The 19,847-nt window shown below is 42.1% G+C and overlaps 1 protein-coding gene across 6 annotated transcripts in view; it reads right to left on the reverse strand.

Annotated features, from left to right (window-relative positions):
- SGCD (sarcoglycan delta) overlaps positions 1 to 19,847 on the reverse strand; it is a 346,594-nt gene that overhangs the window by 82,584 nt on the left and 244,163 nt on the right. The window lies entirely within an intron of this gene.

Here is a 19,847-nt window from a genome sequence, read left to right on the forward strand (position 1 = left end):
ATAGCAAATCCATATAAAGACTACGTGATTAATTCTACTGAACTCCATATAGAGAATACGTGATTAATTCCACTGAACCAACAAAATAAGGTTTGGCTATGTAGAAGGATTGCAATAAAATGTGGTAGGGAACTTCATCCCTGTTATTTGGAAAAATCTCTGCAAAACATGGAATTTTTGGTGGGGTTTCTTTAGGGCTACTGGCCCTTGCAGCAAAAAGATGTGGAAACCTGTTGATTAGTTTCAAGTCTCATAGTCTTTTCTGTGCTTCCGATATTGTTAAGATGCTACACAGCTTTACTGCAATATACATTTATGCAAATATTGCTCTGGGAGAAACAAGGCTACAACAGGAATATCCTTCCAACAGACTGCTTTCCTGTCTTGGGCTAACTCCTGATTTTTCTCCCCCATGATGATCAGCTTGGGATCAAAGCCCTCGCTCTGCTCCTTGCACAGCCTAAGCACATCCCAGAAATCTGAAACTCTATATCCAAACGTTTGAGTCTCCTGAGTCATTCTTATGGCCTTCAAACAGCCATTGCAGCTATCAGCCCTCACCCTCTCCCAGGCTCCCCAGTCCCCACCATTCCCTGTGCTTCCATGGCAAAAATCTCGACAAACAGTGTGAAGTGTTGGCTGCAGGCCTCCAGCAGGTGACTGCAAATAGTCCATTTTCTTTAGAAATTGTTTAGTTACGTGTGTCCAAGATGTAATGAAACACCTGACAAATCATAATAGCAAACAAAATATATGTCAAAATTTTATATGACTTTTTCTTATGTTTTTTATGCAATAAGACAAGTATACGGATACATTGGCACAGAGCAGAATTGGACCCAACTACATTTCACCTTTAACTTGTGAAAGTCATAACTTTTACTAAGATGAGGGATTTAGGTTCATTTAGACTATAATTGCTTAGAAAGGGGTGTGTGTGTAAGAAACATGGTGTGGGTAGGGAATTGCATAGGTAAATGTATAATCAAAACCACATCAAATGCAAGGTATTATTTCTAAGATTCGGGGTGACTGTCCAAGTCTGCAAGGATTGAGGTAATTTTTTTTTTTTTTCTGAGAAAAATATAGTCTGAAGAATATCTTTTAGAATCAATTTGACTGGCATCAGCAGGACTGAGACTGACACTAGCAAGAACTATATCTCTACATGTATAAATTAAGATTGGGAAATGACCAAAAGTCGAGCAGTCAAGAACTGCCATGACAATCCTCAAACAAACCCCTTAAAGAATCTTTCCATCTGTTTATTTTCCCCATTTCTCCAAGCTAGACGAAGCAGGAAGATGATACTATATGATGCCTCAAGGCCTTCAAGATAAGGCAGGATACAATAATCACAAAACCTGCAATAGCTGGAGCTCAGCATGGGGGGAACATTGGAGGGACACACACATCAGCACTTCCAGTCAACAGGATTCATGAGGCAGTGAGAGAGATGTTGAAAGCAAGGGTCATGCAGGCCACAGGACGGCAGGAGTAGTCATTTGGAGGAAATAGTGATCTACAAATATGGACATGCTGTACTGACTCCATGGCATCTCACCGTGCAATTTAGGGACTCATTGAGAGGGACTGGGCTGCCTCCTTCTCAATTGCTGCTAGGCATGACCTTAAACACTGAAGTCCGTATCAACAGAGCCACCTCAGCTCCTAATACACAGTTGTTTCAGGGATTTTATAGGAAAGGGGTATGTACTTGGATAGAAGCCGTAAGAAGATCAAGAGAAGACCAGGACAATCCAGAAAAACCATCTGTTTTTGGAGATATGCCTTGCACGCTTTCTAATCCAGCTGCCAAAAAATAAACCACATCTGTCTACTTCCTCTTTCTCCCACTGGGTGGTGGGCACCTCTAGCACTGCAAGAGGAATCGCTGCCACTAAAGGTGAACGGCTAATCCAAACAGATTTGCCAAAAGGCATGAATTTGGAGGGATAAAAATCCAAGACATAGCACGGCTCAGCAGTGACGCTGGTCACTTGCCAGATGTTCTCCTGGTGCAAGAAGTATCGTGCCAGGGGTGTTCTCTGCCAAGTGAAGACTGTTCTTGCCAGAGCATGGTGTCTGATGAACAAAGGGGTGCTGGGCGATAAAATGACCGCTGTCGTCCCATTTTGAAATGAAAGCTGTAAGCAAACTTTAAATAGAGACATATGCTGAAAATGCTATTAATTCTTGAAGGGAGGGGAATGAGAGATGGGTCATAAAATGCTACTTGCTACATTACTTGTCCTGTGTGTAAAATATTGGCTTACGAATTCTGGGTTGTTGGTGGCACAGACGGGGTTCATTTATCTCAAGCAAAAGGATGAGGGAAAATGAGTGAAATATGATTATGCTCCAAAGAGCCCAGATTAAATTTTGATAGTGGTATGCTTTGCGATTTGAGTGAGCACGAATTATTACAGCTATCTGCAGACCCTCACATGTTTTCTGCTGCTAAAAAAACTCCACAATTTTTTTTCCCAAAATAGATATTTCAGTAAGGTTACAAGTGCCGAGGGCTTTCACACTGCAGGGTTTTCTCTGGTTTCACTAAGAGAAGTTGGAAGTCACGCGAGCTGGTATATACCACACACAGCTGCAAGAATGACCACCTCTGTGGATACGCAGTCCTGACCACTTCCAGGGCTCACTGCTGAGCTGAAATGGGGCAATACCTTACCTGTTACATGGACCAATGGACATGGAGAACTTGCCAAGTCACCACTGAAGCTGTGGCAAAACAGGAATTTCAATGGCTTATAACTATAATCTGTCCTGAGTAGTGATACAGATCCATCATTCCACTCTGCTCCTCTCTCCTGTGTTTCTCTTCCTTTCGCTTCTTCACTTTCTGCCTCCCAAGTGTCCCCCAAAGGATTTTTATATATGAAAGACACACACATGAAACACAGCTAGCAGGTCCTATACGTCCCATATAAGTATCAGGCCTGTGGGACAATATACTACAACCAAAACATCAAGAACATATGTGATTTATATCACCTAAGCAGGTGTAGTCTCTTACAAAACCACTGGAGTGGAGAAAAAGAGGCACTTCCCCACGCTATTCTTCTCAAATTTGATCCTTCTCAGCCTCTGATTCCCACTCACCTTTATCTCTTCCTGTGGCTGCAAAAACTAATAAAAGCTGCACCCACCAAACATTATCTCTTGACTTCCCTGGTGTTTGGGACCGGGATGCAATGCTCAGCACTGACTCTTACCACCATTAACTCTCTGCTGCTTATGTTTCCCATGGTTAAAGACGACAGCTTTTTGTACTGACAGTCCAGGTCAGCAGGTGAAAAAACAAGCAAAGGTTGTAATCTGAGTTTAAAGTTAATGAGTATCCTGGCCTCTTATAGCACAACCATTATTAAACCATATTCATTTATTATTTCCCATCAGAAAAAAAAATTAAGCAGCTTGCAGAATTATATAGAGATCCCAAAATACAGATACATTAGAGAGAAATCATTGTATGAAAGAGTACCTCGCATGTTACTTTGTATAAAGCTTCTTCATCCTCCCTAAATTATATGGTTTAATAACAAATAAATGTCATACTCTGCTACAGAGAATATATATGAAAGTTCCTATGAAATTTCATGGACCGTGACCTATAAAATGTAGCAGAAACCTGCCCAGAGTGACAAAGACCATGAGTTTTTATTAAACACTGTGTCTGTGATTGGTATATATCCTTATCTGCCACTCTATTGCTTGTGAATAAGGAAAAAAGAAATGCAGTATTGATTATTTGATACACCGACATCTGGCAATCTTTGTTTCTCCCCTTTTTATTAGCAGGCTCCTCAGCAGTGAGTGAATGACTTTATCGTGCAGGCACAAGCCAGCTTTGTGGGAGATTCCAGGAGCCAAGCTCTGCACAGGAGGCAGAGAGACAGGAACCTTCCATTACCACCTGCTTCGAATTACTCGGTCTTTTGGTAGAGCATGGTAAAAACCTTCACATCAATTTTATCATCTACACCCTCACTCTTTTTATGCAACGCCTTGTAACGGGCAGGCATAAAAATTTATGTGCTGCTGTTGCTGACTGCTCTGTGTTGAAAGGGGATGGCAATGGTAAAATCCTGAATAAGATAAATGTCATTTTGGTGATGCTGAATGAGAAAGGATTTTTTTTAGTAGCCTGAGAAGCAACTCAGTTTTACGACCAATTACAAATGATGGTGTTAGTGTCAGGGTAAGAGCCCAGCATTGCTGCTACCTGATCACCACAGATCCTCTCTGCCTTTGGTCAGCAATGTGGTTACATGTGTGGGTAAAACCCACCTTTTTTTGTTTTCCTTTTTAACCATTGTGGGTTACTCTTGGTTTTTGTTTTTGGTTGTTGATTTTTTTTTTTTAAATTGTATGGCTGGTAGCAGGGAGATTCAGTTCACGGAATAAGAAGAAACAGCCATCCTAAGCAGAGACACGTAATTGCTGTGGTCAAATACCTGGAAGTGGTATTAGCTGCACCAATCCGGGCTGCTCACACGTTGGAACTGGGGCAATTTTCAGTGGTTTTGCCATCCATGGGCAGGTCTGTCAGATCAGGCTGGGCTCACACCACAGCTTAACCTAGCCAAGAACCAAGGTGCTGATAACACGCGTTCTCCGTGGCCCAGGATGCTTTGTTTTTTACAAACACTAAATTCAGCCTCGTGCTTCTCTGTGCTTCCTCTGTTCTCCTGGCATTTCTGAACATAGAGGCAAATTTGCTGTTTATTGAGGTCGTTCTAAGGATTTTAGAAAGATGGGGAACACAGAGAGCTCCATTTGTTGCCTGCCACCACCAGCACCAGTGGGTGTTTCCTCGTGCTTTTTCCTGCACCTCCTTCAGTTTTCAGGAGAAAAACTGTTGGCAAGGTTTGTCTCTGCACGGCAGGTAAGCACTTACTTTTTTTACTAGGAATAAACTGAAGTTATGTTTGGCAATGTCCTGTGGGAGAGAATTATCTTTGGAGACTGCTCATGTCAGATGGCTGAAACACCTGATTATCGTTGCTTGTATTATTGATTGCTGTGCTCTGCATCACTTCCAGATATGTGCAAGTTATTACACAGCTCAATACATCCAAAGTTAGGGAAAAAAATAGCAAATGCAAGTGACCTGTTTTTTATTTCCCCTAGTGGGAAGATTTCTGTGCTGTTCTTCTACCTCTGACTTGACAATAAATGTTTCCAGATTCCGCAGATTTAAGGAAGGTCTGTACATACACACATCATTGACGGTTCTTCCCAGCCTCAAACTCCTACTTGCTCTAATAGGATCTGCCCTCCCTCCTTCTCCTCATTTTCCTCAGTTAATTTGTCATCTCAATAAAGATCCCAGTATCCAGCTGTGGATCAGCAGCAATATTTTCCTATGAAAGCCAGGTGAGCTTAACCACCTACCAGCAGCACCCGTTTGACAAAGTTAAAGCTGGTTACACAGCATGGTCCAGAGCAACTCATGCTCCGAGGTAAGGAGACAACATGTGACAGCTTCTTCCTCTGACATAAGACCTTGTTTTGAGACCTCACATATGGACTCAGGTCCTCACCCAGGACTCAGAAAAACAAGCTAACTTCATGTTACACAGTATATATGATCATATCATTATGCACAGATTCATGCTTATGCTTTGAATTGCACTGTGAGGTCTTGTGTCCACATCTAGTATTCATCTCCCTCTTCTTCTGCCTGGTTGTTGACCTCAGGTGTCCCTGTCAGATGTCTTACTGGTAGAGTTTTCATTTAAAGGTGATGGGCACAGCGTAGGACAGCTGTGCTGAGACATCAGTGGGTGAAGGAAGGTGACCCCAAGCGCTGTGCATCGCTGTGTATATATACCCTTTCCAGGGAAGGAGGGAGACACAGATGAAGCGCAGCTAAAATCTTTGCAGTTAATTGGTGCACTAAAACAACATTATAAATTGCAAGACTAGCAAGCAGCTAACTTGCTGCTCCCTCCAGAAGGCTCCTTTCTGAAGCTTGTGACAGTCTGGGAGAAGACACCTCTATATAATCCCTGGCGCTGCAGCAATCAGTCACAGGGAGACATGGAGCTGAATGAGCAAAGACCAGCTGTGGGAGTCACCCCTAGAAAATGACCTCTAGAAGCTGCTGTTAAAGCTGTATGAGCTATGCAGGCACTTTTACTTCCTGCCACGGGTGTGAAGGCATTTGTGACAGCTACAGGAAAGTCAGGTGGCTGCTAACTTTTGAAGGAATGATGTGCAAGTGGAGGAAACTGGCTGCAGACCATTACGGTTAGTGTAAAACTCAGCCCAAACGAAGCCTATGCAAAGCCTGGAGCCCCTCTTTTCCAGTGGGAACTCCTGGTTTTGTGAGTTCCTCTGCATGACTGCAGAAAAAGAGGCAGAAGATGAGAAGAGGGGATACAACGAGGAGAGCACAAGAAACAAAAGAACATCTCGTAGTTACGGCAAATGAGCTATGGTGCAGAAAATCTTGACTTCATTCCCGCCAGGCTCACATGCCACCGTGGCATTAGGGACGCCTTCCATGTGCACGTTCTCAAAGCGTCTTCCCCCTCTATCTGTTTCTTCCATGCTGACCGAGTGCCCACCAGAGCCAACGCCATTCATTACGAAGGTTACTCAAAGAGCCCTATGAAGCTGTCAACGGAGGCAAAATAAACTTATGGCTTTAGTGGAAGGTAAGGAGAAAAGTCTTAAGAAGCAGGAAGAATGGGATCAAATGAGATTTTCCAATTACTGTTTCAAATAAGTTACAACTGACCAAAGCAACTAAATCCCATCCCTTGAAACAATTCCAAACTAGTGTTGGAATAATTTCTAAACAAATTGGTCAGCCAGAGCTTTAAGAAAGCTCAGCTCTGGATTTATGGCGTATTGCTGGAACTACTTTGGGCAGGAGGTATTTCTTTCCAAAGCAAACCGCCAACGAGTTTACTCCAAGTATGATCATGTGTGGCACAACAAAACCAGAATTTCTATGAAATAAGCCATCCCATTCGAGAGTACATTTTTGCAGGGAAAAAAATTAGCAGACCCTTTGGGGAAACAATTATGAATCCCAACATTGTTACTACAACACAACCGTCATATGCAGAATTCCTCTCTAGGGTACTAATTTCCCATTCCATTGGTACAGCAGGGAAGAGATCAAAATTTGCCTTTCACGCCTCCCAACTCCCTGTTATGGAGCACTTTGGCACTGAAGCATTATAAAATGAGCCATGTTCTCTTGAGCGTTTTTCTGCTTTTTTGCTCCAACACAAATAGTAAGGTTTTACATCTTATCATCAACATATATTCCAAATGTGTCCCCTGAATTCTCCATCTTTTTTAGTCTAGCTCATTACCATAATTATGCTAACTAGAAGGGAAAAGTCCCATCTTGCAGAAATTTGTGCGCAGTCAGAAGTGGAAAAAAAGATTCTTATAGAACTAGTACTCTCATAATACAGCAATTTAATAATAAAATCAGCACATAAATACATTGTACAGTTCAAGGGGATTCAGAAACAGGTTTTATAAATTACGGTCCTGAATTATGACAGTCTTTCAATCACAGAATGAAGGTAAGAATAAACATTTTTTTTTTTTTTTTAACCTACAAAGATCTTGGACACAAGGTCCTCTGTGGCATTGCTCCTCCACGTCACGTGAAGGCTGAGTTAACTCACTCATTTTTATATTGTTGGAAAAAGTTTCCAGGGAGAAGGAGGATTTTTTTTCCCTTTCTCTGTCTTAGAGAATCCCCCCCTTTGTGTGTTCTGTACTTACCCTCTGAAGTTAGATTTTTCTGACTAATCCTGTATTTAGCAGTTCCCCCTGACCAGCAATGAAGCTGGCAGATTAAGTCCTGACAGTGTGAGAAGGAAAGTACCAGGTCTCACGCGGCGCTGCTGAAGGTGAGCTCTTGAAAATGGGGCCAATTATTGGGTCATTTTTGTCTGATGTGAACACGCCAAAACAACTCAGGGGCACTAATTAGAGCATAATACCAGGTCTGTTCAAAGAAATGAGGCTCACGCAAACATGCTCGGGTTTCAAACCCCTGTTGAAGATCCACGCCAACACTCGAGATACCAGAAATACAAGCACAGATGGAGAGAGACCCAGCAGGGCTGGGGCCACTCTCTTAAGTCCCGTCTATAAGGCACATTTGATGATCCCATCTCACCAGGCTGATTTACAGGCTATAAGGAAACTCAGAGGAGGTGCCTGTTGCACTGACCTTCTCAAAAACCACCGCACCTGCATTATATACTCGCTGCTATGGCAACATCAGCCTCCGAAGGTAGGATAATCACGATGCAAACCCGTATTTTCAGTTGCTTCATTTACTCTCCTCTACTATTATCTCCTCTATTTCCAAAAGCCAGGAGAAACCAGGGCGGATAGGGAGGAATATTTTCAGTGCACCTCAATTAATCACTTCTGAGCCTGGATTCAGCTAATATTAGGCACTTAACTGATGAGTCTGCGTTTGGACAATAATCACCCCGTGCTACCTCTGCAGCCAGGGGAGAGAAAATGGAAACAGAGTCCACCCAGCACCCACATCACTCCCTGGAAGTGCTTCTTCCCAGCTGGTGTCAAGCTCCTCCAAGGTGACTTAGGTATCTTTCCTGGATGCCCACAGATAACTGGGATAAACCTAGAACTCGGCAGTGTGCAACTTGATTGAAAGAGAAAATAAATTGGTTGCCAGGCAAAACAATACACAGGTATCATGAAATAAAATATACTTCAAAAACGTGATGGCAACCATACTGATGTAGAGTGACTTCAGGGACTATTTTAATGATTTCTTTTTTCTTTTTTTTTTTTTTAATCAAGACTCATACTTTCAATAAGAGATAGGAGATTGGGCACATTCAATTTATTTGCACAGGTAGGTAAAAAGAAATTTACTTTAAAATCAAATTCTCTGTGCTAAGAGGAATCCATAGTCCCCTTGTTAAGAAGCTGCCCTCGTGGCTAAGGAAACACCGTAGAATTTTTATAGCTGTATTTGTCACAAAAATATACGGTTTAGCTCTTCCGCTATCAGAATATACTGAAAAATAATTTAAACTGTCTTCCAGACTTATCTACAGTGTGTATATGACATTGTTGTTAGCAAGGGAGGCTCTGGGGACAGCAAAGAAATGAGAGAACTGGAAGCGCTGCTCCCAAAGAGGCTGAAATGAGTATATTGCTTCTATTGCTTTTTGAACAACTGCCAGCAAATAATTATTCATAGAGGAAAATATACGGGTATGTTTAGGGTCCCTCGCCACCGCAAATGGTGGGCAAAGAATGCGATGGGAACCGTGGAGTGCATCCACTGATTTCAAATAGCTCCACCAATTTACACCCCCCTGGTGCCTGGCCCTTGAAAGGGGATGGGGGAAAGGGAGGGCTTTTGCAGAACCCGGGTGGCTGCTGGGCTGTGGTGGCAGTGGGTCAGGCAGGGTCCCACAGCAGCAGGACGTGGCACATGGAGGGAACCCCGTGCCATGTTGGGGGGGATGGATGAGCAGCTAAAAGCAGCCAAGCCCCCCCAGTTTGTCCCAACACTCCAGGATGGGCTACAACTGCCCAGGAGCAGCTACGGGGAACCAGAGGATGAGCAGCAGTTCCGTAACTTCTCATCATTTACTCCTCCCCAAACTCCCAGCCCCACAGTGTTTAACACCAGAACTAACGTGCATCCATCTAACACGCCTTATCCACGTGCTCTCACATCTGTGCGTGGCACACACCACGCTGCGTGCACGTTCACACACGTGAACACCCTCTTTGGGGAAACTGAGGCACAGAGTCAGGCGTCCACCCCCAGTCACACCAGAAAGCCATGTTAAAGGAAGAGCTCCCAAGGTTTCTCACCAGCACCTTGTTATGGCACAGCACTGCAGCTAAGAAACTATATATATTCTGCTCCTAAGAAACAACAGGTTAATTTTAGCAGCTTTCAAATGCCAACAATTCAGGCTGCAGACACTCGCTCTTCTCCCTGTGGTTTGTACTCCTCTGCCTCCTTGCCAGAAAACGCATTATGCTTAATGCCCCCTGTCTTCTTCACAACTTTTTAGTGCACGTTCAAAAATGTTTACCAGACTAAAAATAATGTTCATTACACAGCAAGGGAACTAGGAGCTTGCTAGTCGTCAACCCAAGTCCAAAAGCATCCTGCAAGGTGGCGCTTCCTGATATAATTTCCAAAATTATCATCACGGTAGTTTATACTTCTAGAGCTGCAAAATAACTGGAAAACATTGAGACAATTTTCCTACTGTTTACTTTTTGAGGAAAATAAAGGCAAAATGGCATTTTTTTTTCATATCCAGATCTCATGCGTGGGGTATTCTTAATTTCAAATTATTTATCGAGTGGGTGCTTACTGAGTCATAGGGGATTTTTACCAGATGCCAAGAGATTCTCTTGGAAGTCAGGAGTACAACATTCTGTGCGTAAAAATCAGGCGGTTATGCAAAATAGCCAAGAATCACATCCAAAATATAGAACTGGCATCAGTGGACTACAACAGAGCAAGACACAGCACTTTTTTTTAAAATACATTTTTAAACAGAGAGTCTCAAGTCACAGGGAAGTGATTGCTCCTACCGTGCTTTGGCCTGTAGAGAACATAGCTCGGTGTGTCACTTTGTTACAGAAATACACCTTATTTGGGGGTGTTAGCATTTCTTCCTTCTTCTGCTCCTTTTTAGAACATGACACCAGCAGGAACAAATTAAGTGACTCACAATCTACATACTTATTTATTTATCCTCCTCGCCTCAGCTTTTTAAATTGTTTTTCAATAGAACCAGGATCACCTAAATAACAGAAGCTTTCAAAATAAATACTAAGATCTGGATTTCCTTTGTCATGAAACACCTCTGAACGTCCTGCCAGGCCACGTGCATTTTGGAGGTGAGCTGCTCCTGGGCACAGTTTTGCAGTAACACCATCATGAGTAAGATGCCCACTCCCTCCAGCCTGGCAGAAGGAGCAAGGGCAAAAGGAACATGTGATGCCGCCAATTTAAACACGTTATAGAAACAGAATCATAGAATGGTTTGTGTTGGAAAGTACCTTAAAAATGATCTAGTCCAACCTCCCCTATGATGGGCAGGGACACCTCCCACCAGACCAGGTTGCTCAAAGCCCCATCCAACCTGGTCTTGAAGCCCTCCAGGGATGGGACACCCACAACTTCCCTGGGCAGCCTTTTCCAGTGCTTCATCACCCTCAGAGCAAAGAATTTCTCCTTAATACCTAATCTAAATCTCCCCTCTTCCATTTTAAACCCCCTCTTCCTATCCCTACACTCCCTGACAAAAAGTCCCTCTCCATCTCTCCTCTAGCCCCCTTTAGGTACTGGAAGGGGCTCTAAGGTCTTCCCGGAGCCTTCTCTTCTCTACGCTGAACAACTCCAACTCTCTCAGCCTGTCTTCATAGCAGAGGTGCTCCAACACTCTGGTAATTTTTGTGGCCTCCTCTGGACTCACTCCAACAGGTCCATGTCCTTCTTACGTTGGGGGCCCCAGAGCTGGATGTAGCACTGCAGAACGTGGCAGAATCACCTCCCTGGTCCTGCTGGCCATGCTGTTTTTGATGCCACCCAGGATGCTGTTGGCTTTCTGGGCTGCGAGAACACACTGCTGGCTCACGTTGAGCTTCTTATCAACCAACACCCCCAAGTCCTCCTCCTCAGGAAGAGGAGGAAGGCTGCTTTCAATCCAATATATTTTCCAGTGGGTACCTGCAAGCTTTGGCAGGAGCCCCTGGTTATGCTCCCTAGGACCTTTTCAAAGAAAATAAACAAAGGAGTCGCAGGAGGAGGATGCAGCCGGCGCCGGGAGCAGCTGCCTTGTCCCACGGGACAGCCCTGACCGGCGCTCAGCGCGCTTGCATGCAGATCGCAGCACGTGGGGAGATGGTGGACAAGGAGCAGGCTACATTAAAATAATGTTAAAATAACAAACTTAGCGGAATGTTCTCAATCAGCGAGCGCTGCTGGTTGGGGGTGTAGGGTTGTGCTCCTCCACGCAGACCTTCATAGGCAAAGTCGGGCTCTCATCAGTGACTGGGCTCTCCATCACGGTCCAGACAGGGTTCTGAGGGCAGCCAAGACTTTTCTTACAGCTTTTTGGCCATTTTGGTGGCTTGTGCTTGTTACTGCCTGGATAAGATTTTTCTTTCCGAAAGAAGAACCAGCGGGGGATAATGATACATAATCACTAACCGCTGCACTTGGTTAGGGACCAAAAATGCTCCAGAAGGAATTTTTATCCCTTAAAAGAACACAAAGCATAGAGCAAAAAAACCGCCAAGGCTAACATTTGTATTTCCCTTTGGCTGAGCATCCAGAGCCTGTCTGCAGACTGCCTGAAGCCACGAGATGTCTTTCCCTCCCTGAGCTGAGCCTTTGCCTGGGACACGTCTGGGACGAGGGGGTAGGAGCTCTGCATTGCTCTTACCTCCTCCCCTTCCCACCCACCTAAATCCAAAACAAGATTTCTCTCTCTTGTTTTGGCTTTCATCACTGACCTACTTGACAACTTTAGTGAATTTAATCTCAAAACACTCAGGGATACAGGGCAAAAAAATATTTTTCCTGGGCTACAGATAATGAATGTGGTTTCAGTGAGCTTAAATGGCTCAACGGGACATTTTGGTGACCGGAGGAAATTTAGAACCTTATGATAAATTTGGGATATTAATGTAAAAATAAAGTCATACTGCTAGAAGCAATATCTTATTGACAAAACTGCTAGAAAGTTGCAAAGGTAATAAAGAAGGAATTGAGATGGATTACTAGTGAAATGCTTTTGAATGTGTTATTCAATGCCAGCTGTCGGATGCCTCGTGAAGTCCTTATACACCTAGGTAAAATGCTGCTCCTATAAATATCTTTCTCAAATGGGACTATTAATGAGAGTAAGTACGCTAAGTGCAGCCAGTGATCTTGTTATCAAGAGAGATTAATACAAGCATTATAGTTTATTATTCTAATTGGTTGTTTCAAGTTTGTCTTTGTTGACACTATAAGAAATGTATAGTTTATAGCTATGGCTACCATAGCATGGCTATTTTCTCACTCAAGATTTATAAAAAAAAAAAATCATTTGTTTTTCTTTCAGTCATTAGTGGGGCCTGAAAGACTTTAGCAGTCTTGGCAATCAGCGCAATCTAGTGCATATTTCTAGGAAGTCCTCAAAAAATATCTAGAACTCCTAACATGCAGAATAGAACCAGCTCACAAGAAAACACTCCTTTAGGATGTCTGCTGCCTAATCAAACAACTTCTAAATTACAGAATGTCTGACAAAAATGTCTTACTTTAATTAGTGTTCCAAGCTTCCATAGGCTGTAGGAGACAGTCCTTAGAAAACCTTGTTTATTCCTCAAATGCTTTAAGATTACATCATAATGTTTATTTCCAACATTTGTTACCAAATGCAAGCAGCAAATGCTGCAGATCAAAACGTTGCAAGACTTCTTCAGAAGTCCTAGAATTTGTTAAAATACAAGACATTGCCTAAGGCCAGGATATTTCTATTAAATGAAAAACTATCTAAATATTTCCTAGTGGTCAACAATATCCTTTCCAAAATAAAAAAGAAAAAACCCACAGTTCTTAAGAAGTGGCAGTGGAAGTCTTTGTAACTTTACTTAAGACTAAGCTTGAAAAGATGTGTTTGGGAGCTGAAAATCCTTTGTATGTAACTTAAGAATAGTTTGAGTTATTTTGGGCCGAATTTTAATTTCTGTGAAATGATGAAAGAACTACAGGAATATCTCAAAAGGCAGACTCAACTGAAGGCAAACAAACATTAAAACACTAATTACATAGATTCAGGGAGTATTTCTGCTCCTCAAAAAAACAGACAGAAAGAAAACTGGAATTCAGCTGCAAACTACTTAACAACCTGTATTTTCAAAGCTTGCTGATGCATCTAGGACCAATATTTCAATAGAAATATTGAAATTTACAGTAAAGGTATGGAAAGCCAAAAAAAAAATAAATCTCTGACTCAAACCCTTCCCTCATTCAGCATTTCTCTGCCTCGATTTTGCCTCAGCTTGTTTACCTCTTTCTATTCCTTGGCAGCTCTGCACTGCTCCTGCAATACAGGACTATCACTTACACATCTACTATGAAACTGCACTCAGTTTGTTGAAGTCCTGCTAAAGGTTTGTGGTTTGATTTTTTTTTCCTTTTTACTCTTCTCAGTCACTATCATGGGGGAAGAAAATCTTATGTAAGTTAAGATAATAATAGCTTCGCTTGTTAAACATCAGACCAAGTATTTCTGGAGAAGTGATGGAAAGTAACATCAGTAAATAGAGAAAATAGCAGGGTATGAAATTCTTAATAGTCATTAATTTGTCTCTTTCAAGACAGCTCCCTGAATGACATGCAGGTAACTGAAATGAAACACATTAATTGCATTCGCAGAATTTAGTTCAGAGCTGTCACCTTTGCCCATTTTGAAAAGTTTAAAGTACCAGGGGTGTGCCAAAGAGGACCCAAGTCACCTTCAACAGAACTTTGTCACTTGTCAACTGCTTTTTTTTCTGTGACATGAAAGAGGACCCCCTGTCAATATTTTTTTCTATTTTTTTTCACCATAATTCATGGCTTAAGATGATCAGACTCCAAATCTCTTTTGGCTGGTACAGGCCACCGATGTTATTGAGAACGGTGCGAGCCCAAGGTCATGGACCACAGGCACACCTGCCCCGGGACTGCACAGTGCTCCCAGGCTCTCCAAGACCATTTCAGAGGACATGTCCCAAGAGCCTGGGCAAAGGGCACTGGAGAGAGGGCTGGAGCTGCGAGATGGGTAGGAATGGTCATGCTGCTGCTCCAATGTATGCACTGATTTCAACAGTGCTCAACATCTCCAAACCCTCCATTTTTCTCCAGACCTCACCCTCAGACCATGCAGGCAGCCTCACCAACCCTTGCTGAGGGAGTGCTCTCCTCCAAATCCAAGATGGGCAGGTCAGCATGGCAGGGCCCAGCATCACACAGAGATACCCAAGGTGGAGGAGCTGATGGCAGCAGCACCGAAACTCCATTAGCGCAACAGTTCACTGAGCTCTAAATAAGTGACCTTGTGTCTCCCTACACAAAACTGCATCGTACGGTACAAATTTACCCATATGAGCCTTCAGCTATTTCATTTCCCACAGGTTCCTTGTCATCGTTTCATTACACACCGTCCTTTTCCTTTTACTTAAAAAGGGCGCTGAAGAATAAACGCAGCCGTAGTTGAACAAACAAGCCAGGTCTGTGAGCGTACCAAGTTTTTAGAGGATTCTTGCAGCAGTTTCTCAATTTACACTGAATGAACTGAACTCTGCTTTGCTATAATGTTATAAGTAATGGCTTTACATGCATAGCAACTAATTTTTAATGATTTGGGTTTTTTTCTAAAGAATTTCTTGTTTGTGAGAGTAAGGCAGAGATTCCTAAATCACTGAAAAATACAATTTTGTTTACTTAACTTTTGGATAACGCAAACAATTTGTACATTTGCTTTTTAAATTCTCCTCTGGCTATTGACTTCGTACATTACTAGTGTCTTGTTAAGCTCACTATAAATCTTTCAAAAGGGGTCACTTAAATCTGTAGGCTCTCCATGTTTTGGCTCCTAACTGTACTTGGGACAGTGTTCAAATATTCGTGCTCCTCAAGTTCCAAGAAACATCTTATCTGCCCCTGCAATCGCTCAAGGAATTTTGGCATAAAACTGCCTTTTATTTTCTGAACAAGCAGAAAACGTTTGACGATCATGTTCTCCTTCAGCTGATAAATGCAGACCCCCCACTCCCTGGTCAATGGCTGCGTGTGTTTGAGCTGACAGCGTGCAAAGGGGGAGCGTGTGTGGGGTGTTGCTGAAATGGGCTTTTCTTCTGCATTGTAAAAAATTTTGATGAAATCCAGTCTCCACATTAGTCCACTAATGTAACATGAATTCTACTTCATATACCTCACAACCCTGTTTATCACTCATTGTTTTAAAGACCTGTATTTAACAAAAGCTTGTGCCATTGTTAATAGAGGTAATATCTTTAATTGCGTTAACCAATGAAACATCAACAGCTGTCCTAGGATTATCAACAGCGTTTCTTTTGGATGGAATGGAAGCAGAGAAGAATGCCTATTAATTCAAGTTAATTAACGGCCTTATATATTCTAGTATGGACATTCAGTAGATGCTTGTTCAGCAAAACAAATGGGTGTGTGCTTAATTGTGGTTCATTTCAGGCTGATCCATTAACTGTTGTATGTCTTCCCAAGAATGCACATTCATTAAGTTAATTGCTATTCAATTACCTTGAGTTATAGTATGTCCCCAAACACTAGTTCAGACAGACCCCCTGGAGATTTCATGTACTTCAATTGTTAATTAAGCCATACTGCCTATTGTTGGTAACTGATTACATCTAGTTTTGAAATAATAACTTCACAGCTACGCTTAAATTGCTTCCTATTAGGATTTGTTTAAATCTCTATATAGGTATTTGGAATGGAACATTTCTTCCTTGCAATAAAGCACACTTACATTAATATTATTATTACTGCACTTGGCCAAAGAAGTTTCCTGCCACCTTTCTCATACAACCCATTTGTTTAGATGGAAAGAACAGCGTATCTTTGACCTGATTATCTCAGAATGACAGTCATATGACAGCAGATATTTTGTAAATTTTAGGGTTCTTAATTTTCAGATGTTTTTAAAATTTTTTCCACAGTCTTTTTGTACAAATTTCAAAAAGGTACCTTGCCATTTCACATGTTTTGATTTTTTTGGCTCCTGCTAATAGAAAGACAGCATGGCCAAAGCCCTTCTGTTCAAAAACGACAGCAATTCGGATAAACAATAGCTAGGAACAATTGACAAAGATCTCAGGCAGTCATCACAGCAAGAGGTTAAAGCTTTTTAATAGTAAGCCATACCATAGAATGAGTAATACCCTGGCATGCCTCTGCAACACTGAAATGTATTTAAAAGAACCAAAGTGATCAATACTTTCACAGTATTTAAAAAGAAGGCAATGACCTCAGGGTGCAACTTCTTAAAAAAAAGAACTAAAGTAAAATTATTTCTTTAAATACAACATAATCCCCACATTAAATGTAAGAAAGTATTAGAGCTAAGGCCAAAGACAAAGCTGCAGCAATAAATGTTTTTAAAACTGGTGAATGCCCTTTGAATATATTTCTACCCAATATGTCCCCCTCAAACTAATGGAGCCCCTTTTGGGCACTTATAACAGAGGAACAAAGAATAATTGGGAACTCTTACAGTTGTTATATCCAACCAGCACTCTAAAGCTTCTCCTAATGTGGGCTGGGAATGTGAGGACAGAATCCCACCCCAGCAGTTCCCCATCAAACGATCACCCTGTGAAAAGCTTTTTGCCCCAGAGAAGAATTTTATTCTACCATCAACAAAGCAAAGGTATCATAAGCATCAGTTAGCTCCTAATATTCTTTAGTCCATGCCAAAAGGGAAGCTTTGCAAATTTTGCAAACCTGATAAACTTTAAAAAAAAGGGTTTTGGCTGTGTATGTGTGGAAGCCTCCCCGACCTCTGCCCGAGCAACTTGCAGGGTTCCTAGTTATGGTACTTGTCAATCCAAGAATGAAAACCATCCTGGTTTTGGTATTCTCTGTGTTATTGGGAAACAAGCAGAGGTGGCACTACGGGCCCTGAATGCACCTCTGCATCGCAAGGGTTGCCTGATGGGCAACGGGAATGGAGGAAACAGAAGGAAAACAAGTGCAGGATAAAGGAAGCATTAGAATAGTTAGTTTTTCTAGGAATACATTTAAAACAAAAAAGATATAACAGTAGCAGCAGATTTCTTTGTTTCTGAAGATCAGTTGCTCTGTTAACACTCATTAAACCCCACAAAAAAGAACTGTCTGCTTACACTCACTGGAGCAACAGAAATCACAAGCATTACACGGCCCTGCCCTTCCCCGGGCCACATTGCAGAAAGCTACAGAGAAGTGGGGCAGAGCAACAGAAGAAAGACACTGAGACCAGAGAGATGACACTGCAGAATGGACTCCAAACCCCTCCGAGCATCACCACGCAGTGAGCACACGGAGCTGCTGCTGCCCTGAGCTCCCAGGGCTGGAGATGTCCTCATTCGGAGGGTTGGGACAAGCATCAGTCACCAGGCTCATGTTTAATCCCTTCCACCCGCTGACTTCCCGATGCCATTGATCTGAAGACTCCCTTTTAAGCCAACAAACTTTCTTCCCCACTTCTTCCTCCCCGGTACAGTAATGAATTATGGCACCTCTGGTGCCAAGTGGAAAAGCCAAGCCAAGGAGCGGCCGCAACAGGGCTGTGCTGAGCTGCGTAGCATATGGTTAGCACTCTTAAAGCAGCCAAAAAGCAATAGCAACTCACAGTGAATTTCACACAAGACTCCCAACAGGATCAGCTCTTGCCAATCTCTAATATCAGCATAATAGAAGGGAAAAAATTCCAAGCTGTATGCAGCCACTGAGTACCCTCTCCACTCCATGACAGTACTTTGGGAAGCAGTTGCTAAATGACACTTGTCTTCTGAAAATCTTCTCAATGTCTCTGATCCTCTAAAAAAAAGAAAGGAAAACCCAATCCCCTCTGTCAGAGCTCCAAAGCTATGCAGTACACATCTTCCCCCCAGTGCAGAACTCTGTGAGTTCCTAAGGGAAGAAGTTTCCATTAACTTCTCTCAAGTTAGGCTCTGGGGGTTGTCCCAGTACTACATATTCAGCTCCCACATTAAAAATATGGCACATAGATCAACCTTCAAAGCATCAGAAGCTAGAGACAAATTTCCAAAATTTAGGTGCCTTTACCTAAACCTCAAGCAATTAGTTAATATTCCTTTTCTCAAAATGATACATTTTTTATTAATTTGAAAAGATTTTGAAAGATGACTAGGACTTGGCACTTCATCTGTGTAGGCTGCAAACACAAAACACCCAGGGGATCTAGATCTTTTAGAACAGACTAAAACCCACCGTCTGAAACCCAGGCACTCATAAAACAGCTGAGTTTTATCAGCCAAAAGTAAAAGTACCACATACCACGACCAGTTTGAAACATCTGTATATTTCACTATATGAAGCAACGACCCAGTTCAGATTCCTTCAGACATCTCTCCAGGACTGCTTTGCCCACGTGTCCCAATTACACGGGCTCTGTTAGCACCTCAGGGTACAGCTGCATGATAATTTATTCAAAAGCATTTAAAAATTTTTTTTACATTTCCAAACAAAGTCATGAGTGCTGCTGATTCATTTATCCAAATTAAAAAGCTTCATCTTCATCTTTCTCTCCCAAATTTAACTTTCAGCATTTTAATTGTTTCTCCCTTCATTGTTAGATCAATATCAATCATTGTCTTCAGTTACCAGAACTTGCATGTTCCTGAAAATTATGTTAAATTTAGATGCTAATGAAAACTGTTTACACTGTTTAACCACAGAAATGAAACCTCTATTACAAACCATAAAAATTGTTAGTTATAACAAGAAACCTTAATTTCTACCTCAATCTCCTTTCTACCATCTGCTGCCCTACAAGACCCATCCCACAAACCATGGACTAAACAAACAAACAAACAATAAAAAAGGATAATTGGTAACTTTGCTTCACAACACAACAAACATTAAAAGAATTAAAAGTCCCATTAAGCATTAGACTGAAAATTATGTTACAAAGCAAACTAATCCATGTATGCTCGCACATGTCAATATTCCTTCTCTCCAGCAGTCTTCCCAAGCAACCAACCAACCAGAAATCCTACATAGAAATACATAATTGATCCATAACACCCACTGA

The sequence above is a fragment of the Calidris pugnax genome, unplaced genomic scaffold (assembly GCF_001431845.1).
Source record: "Calidris pugnax isolate Ruff unplaced genomic scaffold, ASM143184v1 scaffold27, whole genome shotgun sequence".
In the NCBI taxonomy this organism is placed as follows: Eukaryota; Metazoa; Chordata; class Aves; order Charadriiformes; family Scolopacidae; genus Calidris; species Calidris pugnax.